The 4,722-nt window shown below is 35.5% G+C and overlaps 1 protein-coding gene across 1 annotated transcript in view; it reads left to right on the forward strand.

The window, feature by feature from the left end:
• The first annotated feature begins 1,344 nt into the window (after positions 1 to 1,344).
• The window catches only part of LOC117111036 (alcohol dehydrogenase [acceptor]-like), a 51,831-nt gene continuing 48,453 nt past the window's right edge, over positions 1,345 to 4,722 (forward strand). Inside the window, exon 1 of the mRNA XM_033253902.1 lies at positions 1,345 to 1,429. The gene's annotated coding sequence lies outside the window, so the exon portion shown is untranslated. The remainder of the gene's footprint in view (positions 1,430 to 4,722) is intronic.

Genomic DNA, 4,722 nt, shown 5'->3' on the forward strand with positions numbered 1-4,722 from the left:
AAACCCACATGGGTCGCAAATAAAATCACAATGTAAACCTAAGGGGCCCAAAAATATATCCTTTAACGGGCCCATGAACTTTATGGGACCCTTATGGATTTTGGGTGCACAGGCAGCTCTTTCTCGTATGGGCCAATTTATAGTGGCCCCGTACATTTCAATCCTCAAAAAACCCAGATATAGCCCATAATGACCCCATGAATTAATTTGGTAAAACCCATGTGGGTCACAAATGAAACCCTAATACAAACCTAAGGGGCCAGAATATATTCGTTAAAGGGCCCATAAATTCATTTGGGATTTAAATTAAATTTTAAGGGACCCTTAAGGATTTGGGGTGCACAGGCAGCTCATTCCCGTATAGGCCAAACTGTAGGGACCCACATTTTGGCCCATGCATTTCCCATATGGGGCCCATGTATGCTTGCTACCTGGCATTGTTGTGTATCGTTACTCTCCAAATGGGCTGTCGGAGATTCAGCCAATCAAAGTTCGTCTAACTAGACATCGGCTTAAACCACGCACTCAATTAAATATACAAGTTGTAACCACAGTTTCCACGACCGAACACCGTGTGACGAACACGAATTCGGATTGCGTAGTACACTACACTGTACAGTACTTTATCTTTAAATCAGTTGCTCTGCTCGACCTCTTTCTACCTAGGCTAGGTTATTTTTTTTTTAATTATTAATATTCATTGATGTCCAATAATTAGGCCTACAAAAATAAATGGTTTGTTTGCCCTTTAATGCTGAATATTGTATAGGAGGGGCGGGTGCAAAAAATTTCTTTTTTTTTCTTTTCTCTCCTGTCACCAAAATTAACATATTAAATCGCAGTGCTTGTAATTAAGCCTGCCTCACATTTTTTTTTCAAAGGGTATTCATCAGACTAAACAAATAACCCATAATCGATATTTTGCAGTGAATTTAGGTCTATAATGGCGATACCTCACATAAGACACCAAATTTAGATACCTTTCATGCGCAAAATGGAGAAAAATAAATACCAAATTTTTAAAAATTTGTGAACAAAAAAATCGGGAAAAATTAAAAACGCCGCCCCTAATTTTTCCGTAAGCAAACCTTTGTTTTTAGGCCTTATAATCTAGTCCATCAGCTGCTTATCTTATAGTGGTCACTGGATAGCACGCATTGATTCATCATATAGTTAGTACTCTCCAAGACGAAGGACACAAATTATTTCACATCTATAATTGCATCGTATGTCTAAAGCAAATTTGTCTGTAACACAAAATGAATCAACTACCTATATTTTGTTTAAAAATTGAATAGCGCCGCCTATGCATACCAATACATTTCCTTAAATCGAAGACATAAATACAGCTGAAGCTGGTCTTTCTATCATAGACCTACAATTGTCAGTTTTGAAGAGACACATACCTACAGCTAACACGACAGCAAACGTAAGTAATCACTACAGTAACTACATAAATAGCAGTTGTAAGATATCACAACTAGAGTACCTACTTATTAAGGTTCCGTGGAAAGGTATAGATGTTAGCATGACCCATACCATGCCAAATGTTCTCATATGTTGGCATAGTAATAATAATAATAATAATAATAATAATAATAATAATAGCGTAGTTTTATATAGCGCCATATCCAAGTAACATAAGATGCGCAAGGCGCTTGATGTGTGGACTTGGAATTGAATTTAATTGATTTATTTTCATCCCTTAAAATTACAGCAAAAACACAGGTCATTAAAAATACATAAAATACAAGAAAATACATACAAAAATAAAACAAAAGGGACGAAATTCAAGAGATGCCGGATAGCCCATAAAAGTTCCAATTGGAACTTATTTCCAATGGGGTCCGCATGGAATTTGATCTCAAAGTGATCAACCTGTTTAAGTCTACAATTTGTACCTAATAAAATGCATTCGGTTTTGTTAGGATGAAGAGAAAGTCGGTTATCAATTAACCAGTTGTTACATTTAATCAAGTTTTGATTAAACTTATCCGCAATAGTTACGGGGTTGGTATGACAATACAAAATTGCACAATCGTCAGCATAAAGGAGCACCTTACAATCTTCATCAATTGATGATGGTATATCGTTTACATAAATAGAAAACAACAAGGGTCCAAGAAGACTACCCTGTGGGACTCTGCATTTAATCTCTTTATATTCCGATTTAACTCCATTAATATCGATTACTTGTTTACGAGAGAGTAAATAATTTCTAAACCATTTGACAGACTTAAATCCTAAATAAGATAATTTAGAGCACAAACTATTATAATTCACAGAATCAAAGGCCTTTTGTACATCTAACAACATCATACCAGTGAGTTTACCGTTGGACATCTGAATTCTAACATGTTCCATTAGGTGAATAAGGCAGGTGTCTGTTGAGAGAGTTTTACGAAAACCAGATTGAAACTGGTATATAAGATCATTTTCATTTAAATAGCTGACAACCTGCTCATACACTACACGTTCCAGAAACTCGATCAATGACTCACCCATAAGGGTCCCTAAGTAATGGTTAAATGATTCTCTTTGCGCTCTATTGTAGAGACCTATCAACACATATCGAGGGTAAATATTGTGTACTGGACCGTTATAAGATTTGGAAAAAAATATAATAATAATACATTCAGCAAAACTAGGCCAACACCTATAGTTATTATTATTTTGTTATTAGGTCTATGTAACTTATCAATAAAATTGTCTTTATGACTTGAATTTTACAGGCCAACTTGAATATCAATGTTATTTTTCGTTCGAGCTATAAAAATAAAAACCATATAAGCATAAATTATTATTAGGCTATTCAAATATGGTACTACCATTAGTAGACATAGCAGACATATGATTATCTCCCGCTGTGAGCGCGTGCCTACTGCCAAAAGGAAGTTGTTTTTGCGATTTTCACAACACATATCGAGGGTAAATAGTGTGTACTGGACCGTTATAAGATTTGGAAAAAAATATAATAATAATACTTTCAGCAAAACTAGGCCAACACCTATAGTTATTATTGTTTTGTTATTAGGTCTATGTAACTTATCAATAAAATTGTCTTTATGACTTCAATTTTACAGGCCAACTTGAATATCAATGTTATTTTTCGTTCGAGCTATAAAAATAAAAACTATATAAGGATGAATTATTATTAGGCTATTTAAATATGGTACTACCATTAGTAGACATAGCAGACGTATGATTGTCTCCCACTGTGAGCGCGTGCCTACTGCCAAAAGGAAGTTGTTTTGCGATTTTCACAACTGCAGGTCTAGGGCTATTGTGGTTCTGTGAGAAGGTAGCATGACCTATTATACCTGGATCCTTGATTTTATTGTAGAAACCCATCAACGTTTTTATTTGGAGTTTAGAACAGAAGTTGAGGTTTAGACTCTCATGATCGGAAGCTCGAATCTTTCGCTGTGCAAGTTGCTTGTGTCCTTGGAGTATAAATTGGTACCGGCACATGCTCAGAAGGCAAACAGACTCGCTGTGAGGGGAGTGGCGATCCCCTCAAAGCATTACAAATTTGGTCTCAACGCTGATAAGAAAGAGAGATGGATACTCCAAACCTGTACAGGTTCAACTACCTTTACGGTTACCTTACCTATCAACACTAAAGTAGTGTTGATGCACCCTAAGATAGATTTTTTGGAAAATAACCTGTTGTAATACTACATACAATATTTGCTATTATATATAGTATTATTATGGAAACTTATCAATAATGTGCTTGAATTTTCTTTTTTATTTGCATTTACAAACTAACTTTATTATATTTGTTAAACTGTATTATTATTATTATTATTATTATTATTATTATTATTATTATTATTATTATTATTATTATTATTATTATTTTGAACATGACAATTGGACAGAGCCTAACAATTCAAAATAATTCAATTATTTTGAAATGTTAGGCTCTGTCCAATTGTCATGTTTAAATAATAATATTTAAAGGGGAAGGGGGAGCAAATTTTGCTACCCTTTGTGTCTACTACCGAGTGCAAAGGTTTTTGCGATTTTCAGAGATAAACATGAAGCGTTACCACGAGATGGCTTGTTGCTGAGAAGCAGCCAATTCATATTCTTTCCTTCGGCACAGTATTTTGAGGCCTATAGTATTTACGAACCCAGTTAAACTTATTTATGTCAACGTGCTAATTATTACATTTTAAAACAATAATTAAAAATGTATTATACTCTAAACTGTGACCAAGTTGACTTGGTGCCGCGAAACTGTGACCAAGTTGACTTGGTGCCGAGTTGACTCGAATTCGATCATGCTTATGTTGTGTGGTGCGTTGGCAGTCAACTCGCCTCTACAAACTCGCCCCTAGAAAATTTGCCGCCTTGAAAACTCCCCATACTAAATCATCTCACCAAATAAAAAATCCTACTCTACGCCTAGACTAGCTAGGATGGTATAGGCCTAGCCTTGAAGGGACGAAGGTCCCAATGAAAAACAACGTCGCTCCTTGATAGCTAACATTGTCGATTTAACATCACAATAATTCATTATTAGACCTATAGTTGTTTTTTGAATTGTACTCCACAAATCTCAGCCGATACTTCGCACAACTCGTTAACGTCTCGTATCTATTGTCGTGACATCATGGGTCGCTGGCTCACACATTGTGATGTCTCGCACTTGTGATCAAATAACACGCTGGCTCGAACTTTGGCAACACTCTTTGGCAGTCAACTCGCCCCTTA

Source organism: Anneissia japonica, unplaced genomic scaffold (genome assembly GCF_011630105.1).
Source record: "Anneissia japonica isolate Jap-2015-1 unplaced genomic scaffold, ASM1163010v1 scaffold573_len2283161_cov171, whole genome shotgun sequence".
NCBI lineage: Eukaryota > Metazoa > Echinodermata > Crinoidea > Comatulida > Comatulidae > Anneissia > Anneissia japonica.